Source organism: Notothenia coriiceps, unplaced genomic scaffold (assembly GCF_000735185.1).
Source record: "Notothenia coriiceps isolate Sejong01 unplaced genomic scaffold, NC01 NC01_scaffold00037246, whole genome shotgun sequence".
Classification (NCBI taxonomy): domain Eukaryota; kingdom Metazoa; phylum Chordata; class Actinopteri; order Perciformes; family Nototheniidae; genus Notothenia; species Notothenia coriiceps.
The window spans coordinates 27,861,390-27,869,073 of record NW_011369947.1 but is presented as its reverse complement, the minus strand read 5'-3'; the positions used below and the strand labels follow the sequence as shown (position 1 = coordinate 27,869,073).

Sequence of the window (7,684 nt, the reverse complement as noted above, 5' to 3'; positions counted from 1 at the left end):
ACACACACACACACACAGAAACACACACACACACACACACACACACACACACACACACACACACACACACACACACACACACACACACACACACACACACACACACACACACACACACACGGGCTGAGCTAAACCAAACACATATCAGACACAAACATGCATATTCATTAACTGCAGCCGATACTTCAGCTGAAAACTCAATTACAAAAAAAGAGAAGTAAAGATGAAGCAACTCAAGGTGGCAGGTGTGTGAATGTGTGTGTGTATGGGAGATTAGGAAAACAAAGATGAAACATGTGTGTTAGCGAGAGAGAGAGAGAGAGAGAGAGAGAGAGGGAAAGATAAAGAGCGAGAGGTGAGTCCTGGCAACTTGGCCAGCAGCTCATTAATCTGCAGGTGTGTTTATACCAAAAAGATACTGCATGCAGCGCACACACACACACACACAAAACCACACTGACACACACCCTGCAGTGCATTCTCATTCAACTCCGCAGGCAGTGTGTCCTTTGTTTGTCATTGTCCCGAGGATTTTGGAGAGGAAGGAGTAACCACGTTGATTAAGTACGGGGAAATGATACAGTCCACCCATTTCTTATAAGGTGTTGTAGAGAGTATAACTACACACTTGTACACAGCTGCAGGTACTTGAGGTTGCATCCATGTGTCTGTTAGCTGAATGTTGAATCTTTGTGTTGGGTCCAAATGTGTACATTTCTATGACTCCATTTGTCTATGTTGGCCAGTTTTGACTATGTGGTTGTGTCTATGTATCACAGTTTGAGTTAGATTCAGTTATCCTGCTAGTATTGGCAGCATTGCAGTAATGCTGGTGGTATCTTCTGTGGTGGGGGAGGGCACAGCCAATCATAATGTTGATTGAGGAATACGATGGCGTTGATTAATTAATGAGGCATGTGAATACGGGCTGAGCCAGCCAATCATCGCCCCTTTAAGAGCTCCTCAGCTGCCGACAAACTGTGACAAACTGCTGGTCATCAATCTCACCAAAGACACATACTCCGCCTCAAAGCAGACCTCTTGCATGGGTTAACAGAGTCACTGCGCTATGTTGTTATATAATCATGTAGTTCTAATTGTTTAGAAAACCAGAATATTACACAACAAGTTACACTTAATTAAATATAAAATCTGCAATGTGGTGTTTCTACAAATCTGTGTTTGCATTGCTTAAACAAATTAGATAAACCTTTGTTAATTGGGGCATATTTTCTACCATAGAGCTTTGTTGTTTTGTTATTGACAGAATTGTCTGACTAACAGAAAGAAAGTAAATAAGCACATTTTGGGAAAATAACTATAAGTTTATCTACATAACAAACATCTCATGTTTCTACATTCTACGTTTTGAATTGGAATGAGCTGCTGCAGCTGAACATTTAAATTACTAGCAAAGCAAAGTTTCCACTTAAGTTAAATATATTCAAGATTATGAGGAGAAGTATTCTTTCACTACACAAACAAGAATGTTTATATTGTCACAAAACCTCTGGGTCCCATGAGGTGTATTGCAGAGAAAAGGGAACAGATTATTAGCCAAAATATACCAGAATTGCTATTTCCTGTATTTACCCCCACTATCTTTGCAGAGTATGTGCTGTTGTACCATATGTGAGCAGGTCTTCATTACATTATTCATCATTCTAAGGCTGCATTCTTTCACCTTGTGTCTATAGCATTGAATCTCATATTGCAGGAAAATTAAAAGCCAAGAAAGGGCAGTAAAACTCTAGACTGTATTGACGTAAGCACTTGAACTTGGAGGACTTGGAGCCAAACACATAAATCCATTCCATCATTAATGAAGGACTGAATGTGATGTCCTGTGTGGTGCAGCAAGGCAGCGCTGGCCCTTTCCATCCGTCTTTCTCCACATATCCTTGCAACTCACTGCAAATCTATCATCGGCATCTTTTGTACAACTTGTTTGGCTATAAGTCTGTTTATTTTACATAAATATGTCTAGCTCTCACTATAGCATTTTCCCTTTCCGCCTAAAACTACATGATTTTGGAGGACAAATGTTCAAAAAGCACCATTACCCTCATCCATAATCTTGCCCTTCTCATTCTATCCCCTTGACCTCATCTCTCCGATCTGTGGACACGCTGGTGAGGTGGGTTAGGGGCCAATGATATTAATAGCCGCAACCTCATGAATCTTTCAAGCTCAATCATATGAGCGTGATGTGAGGAGTGGGTCCCAGAGGATGAATTAGTTAATACAGAAGCCCAGCAGGAGCGTTTCTCTTGGCCTCTTCAAATATGAGTAATGCATTAGATCTTCATATGTTCTCGGGTAGATATTGGTTTAATATAAGACTGGCCCAGACAGGTGTGTGTGGGAGGCTGGATCTGTGTGAGAGGAAGAGTCAACACAAAAAAAAAAGAGGTTAAAGGAGAATATTTTTCACGCACACCCTTGTGAGCCTATTTGGCAATTCGAGTATGCAGGTGAGTGAGCGTGTGAGCTTGAAAAAGTTTCATTTTATGCATGAGTACAGAGGCATTTCTGAATGAATAATTGTATTGGCCTTTGACAGGAAAATACAGAGCAAAAGAGAGACACAGAGGGAAGGAGGGAGCCGTGGAGAGAAAGTGAGGGAGAGAGGTTAGGGGTTGTGGGTGAGAGAGGAAGTGTGGCAGGAAATGAAATGGGTTATTTAGGAGAAATGCTGGGGGGCTACAGGCTTGTTTTCACCCCAATGTCTGCACTGCGGAGCAATTCCAATACAGTGCTGTGCTGTAGGTCTTACCAAACAGGGTGAGGAGGGGGAGAGAGAAGGGCAGGGAGATGCACTGAACATGAAAGGAGAATAAAAAAATGATTGAAGCGAGACAAAGAAAATTATAGAGAAAGGAAGACGTGGCCAGAGAAATAAATGCATACATCTTCCTATAAAAAAATGTACCGCACGAGGAAGGAGAGAGGTGAGAAGTGGGAGAGAGAACCCAGATCTTATCACATGATTGGAAATGAATCCAGAGAGAGGGGAGGTGCAAAAATAATAATAATAATATAAAAAAGGCATCAGGTGTGCTCCGCGTCGAGCAGAAAATAAACTTGAGGACATTTCTGTGTGCACAGATAGGAGATGTTCAATTTATTTGGCTGAAATTGACCTGGGAGTTATTCAAACCACCTGTGAATCTGCCTGAATGTAGTTTGTTACGTTCTGATAGGACAGTGAAGGTGTCTCTGCCTTTTTCAGATATGTTGTGTTATGCCCACCTGCACTCGAAGAGTTGTTTAAAAAAATGTATGAGTGAGAGAACAACATGGAAAAAGAAATGGCAGCTCAGGTGGTTTTATGTCCTCTAACTCACGATGATAAAGAAAATGGAGGAGGATCCACACAGGTCCCTGAAGAAGATAGATGGAGAGGACGAGGCACAGGCGGTTGGATAACAGGATGAGAGAGTGCGATAAGAGTAATTTCCTGCTGTGAAGAGGAGCACTTACCACCTTGACCTCACAACGTTTTCTGCATTTTGAATACACGTGTCTACCAGCTATTTATTTGGAATCTGTTGCGGATTGCCAAAAAGAAAACGATGCATTGATGTGTCTTCTTGTTGGTTGGTCCAGATGCATTTGGATGTCTCACAGAAAGTGATTTATCTGCCTGCTCGCTCCCTCTCTGCTGAATGACTGATGGGGCTTCAGGTCGTTCTGAAGAACAATCAGCAGTCCAACAGAAATTATTTCCCTAACTCGTGCTCCGGTATGAATCACGGAGATTTGATGACCCGTCTTCAGCGATAGACTGCGACAGCCAGGTTAATGTATTTCCTCCACAACAAACTGCATTTGAACTAAACAAAAATAGCTGCTGCTGTCAACAAGAATGACATTTGATTTTTAAAGATCCATAAAAGAAAACAAGGCCGACAGAATTTAAACATGGCAGCTCATTTTAAATTCTGCTGCAGGCGAAAACTCAGAACTGAGAACAGAGGGCATGTCGTGCAGGATGTTGTGCTCTGGCTTCCTGTAACATTTACAATTGATTCTAAGGTTTTCCTTCTTCTATACAAAGGCCTTAATCTTTGGGAATAAGCTCTATTGCTAACTCCTTTGTTTTCACTGTTTGCCTTCAAGAATATTGCGATCATCTGCTTTGGGTTTTTTTCAGCAACAGCCGAGCAAAGATCGGAGAAGCAGCCTTTGTCAATAACATCCCAAAACTACAGAGCACAACACTCTACATATAGATATCAGAAAAACCAGCTTCCTAAATATTTAAAGAGAAATTGAACTCTATTGACTTCGCTATTCAACTAGCTGAGGCTTTTTCTTTTTGCACTTTGCTTAGCACTAAAGCACTGCTGCAATTATCTTCGTTATTTATTATTAATTGTTAAGTTGTAATGTACCTTTTTATCTTTACTATCATGATTTTCATACTGAGAATATTAATGTATTGTTACTTTCATTACCAAGTCGTTTTTCCCATAAATAAATGGCATTATATCCCTCATTTAAAGTTCATTTGGTCTATTTTAATGTAAAGCAGTCATTTAAAGAATGTAGTGCATGTGTATTTCTCATTAGAGAGTCAGAGATGAATTATACAGTCTATAAAGTGCCTTTTTTCTTATGTTTACATTCCATTTGTACTTGTATACTGTACAGTATGATCTGTCTTATTTTGAAGAATACAACATCTGGTGGATTTGTTCAATGATGCATCACAGATAGGAAGTGACATGTTGACTGTGTTGCATACTGTAGCTTGACTGATCTTCAGTACACTTGAAGGCCCTGGACTCCCACACAGGAAGTACATGACGTAACCAAACTCTATGTCCTTATTCAAATGATCACATTGTAAGTTATCCCATTATAATGAGAGAATACATACCCATACAAATATATATTCCCATAGCAACAGGACCGACTTTCGCTACAACAAGAATGATTAGAGACATTTAGATAGAAATATTTGGTTATTTTATCTCAACATAATGACTAGAAGATAACAACCCCCCCCAGAGGTGTTTACATCTCTATTCTGGGCTATACTTTATTCTCTCATATCTGTGAACGAATGTTCATTTCAGCTTCTGGGAAAAGAGCATATAATTCATTATTGTATCTCAACACATGGCCATCAAACTGACAGGCTGTATAGTGCCTCATTAATCACACATCCTGCAGCACTATCTAGACTTTAACAAACAATTCTGCTGATTAATGATATATAAAAACCTAAAGCTGAGATTTCGATAAAAAGTGTTACATGGTATTGTGTCTTAACTGACAGCCCTGAATCAATTTAGATCACGCAAGGAATACAGATGAAGCAAAGGACTCTTAAGATGAGAATCTCGAGGATCTGTGGAGCTAACGCTCAAACGTCCACAGCTTTTCTCCCGCGCTCTCTCTCTCTTTCCCTCATAAATATTAACCAGAGAACTGCAGTAGAAACACAGGCCATCAATAATGCAGCTCCCTAAAACGCTTCTACCCAAATAATTGCAGCTACAAGCGAATTCCTGGAGACAGCCTTTTAGGTGTGTTGCATCGGTAGTGCCACTGCCTCATTTCTTACGAAATAACAATTTTATGTGAAGAGCAGGAGCAGAACAGGAGATACTACTTTATTTGCGTTTCTATAGGCTATAACGTGGCTGTGATGTATGAATCTACACTTGTTAGGCACCTAAGGAGAACGAATGTGACCTCGGGTCAACCATGAATAATGACCAGGAGAAATAGAAGCTGTAGATGTACAAATAAACAAAAATAAATGAAGGCACAGTATCGCACAGCACTGTGTTAAGTCGGTTAAATTGTGGTCAAGCATTTGCTGTAAAAAGCAATTAACCTTTTTGCCTATATGGCCGTAGAAACATCAGATATGCAGCTGTTAGCAACATAATCAACATCAGCACTTTAGTAACACTGGGAAAGGTAATTAAACACTCCTAGGAGAAAAAGAGCTGGAGGACAGAGACGTAAGCACAGAATTAATGAGTACATAACAAATATTATGAATGTGCTTTCCTCCTCACATAACGGTACGTCCACACTGTTCCATCGCGTTGAAGCTTGCCGGTGGGCGTGTCTTGCGCATGACCAACAACCAATCACATTCATCTCCTGCCCCGGACACACAAGCACACGGTTTGATTGGCTAGAGCTTGTACTGGCATATGATTTGATTGGCTGGCACTTCCGTCGCCGCTTGAAAAGTTGAACTTTTCTCAACTTTCGAAGCCAGCAATGGAGGCAAAGCGACGCGACGGAACCACAATGCAGTTCGGCAAAGCTTGACGTCACCCCATTCAAAGTGAATGGGAAGCGTCTCTGTTGAAGCACGCGACGGAACCTTGTGGACGTTATGTAAGGCTTAAATGTCCTAATTTATTCTCATCGCATTAGGTCTCAATAACAAACCTAAAGCACATCGACTGCAGAGATTCATTAGAAACTACATGTGTGTGTAATTGATGCAGCTTACATACATTTGTCACAAGTTATTGATCCACTGGCAGATTGTTGATTGATTTCCAATGGTTTAAATGCACAGGCACACCTTGATGCTGCATAATATGTACTAGTTGCTAAAATATTTGAAGGTTATTGATAATCAGACCCAGGACAAAGTGTCCCATATGACCCCTGAACCCTGATCTATGACCTTTCTTCAAAAGCATTGACCCTTAAAATCTCAGCTTGGCCTCTGTTCTGCCTACACATGAATATGGATCCCGCAGAGTTCAAGAAGTCGGGACTAGCAAAAGGTATAACATTTATTCTGGTCATTTTTATTTCAGGACATCCAGGATATGGAATTGTTATTTATTATAGATGGTGCATCTGTATAATAACAGTTCACATTTAAAAACAGGAATGGCCTTTGATTTTCTGCAAGGCCTTAGATAGAGCAGATGGAGCTCAGTGCTCAAAACAAGCTTTGGAAAAAAGACAACTGCCGAAGAGAAGCTTTGAAAGCCACAAATCTGAGACTACAGTTCCAATAGTTCCAAATTACACCACAAAAGAGGGTCGCTTGAGCACGTCATCTAATATTTACTTCAATTCAACCCATGGTTCTTTGGCCTGGACAACGAATCAATGTTCCAGACTGAACGCCGTCAACAACAACAACAACAACAGCTCAATGACACCCTAGGGTTAATGTTGCTGGATTTCTTAAAGTCTCGTAACTAAGAAAGTCACTTTGATATGTTCTGCCAATGCCACATCTACTTTATTTTACAGTTTTTCTTGAGCACTTTAATCAGCGGCTACATCCTTCACTGATCCTGATCATGGCTCCTTTGTGGCCAATGTGTCCTTGCGTCTCTTTGCCACACACACAGACACACACACACACACACGCAACAAAAACAGTGCACAGCCATTTTCTGACAGCCGCATTCTCCCTTCACACAGCTGAGAGGAAAGATGAGCTGCCAACTACTCCTGGGGCAGAAATGGAAAACATGCACGCACACAGAAACACACACACACACACACACACACACACACACGCAACAAAAACAGTGCACAGCCATTTTCTGACAGCCGCATTCTCCCTTCACACANAGTCAAACTCAAATTCAGTGTTCTAATTAGAGATGTCCTGATCCGGATTTTCAAAAGATCGGAATCGGGAGAAAAATAATCGGGGATCGGGATTTTTTTTTTTTTT

General features: G+C 40.8%; 1 protein-coding gene across 1 annotated transcript in view; it reads right to left on the bottom strand.

Moving 5' to 3' along the window:
- The window catches only part of LOC104966594 (neurocan core protein-like), a 72,569-nt gene that overhangs the window by 29,189 nt on the left and 35,696 nt on the right, over window positions 1-7,684 (bottom strand). The gene's annotated exons all lie outside the window — the stretch shown is intronic.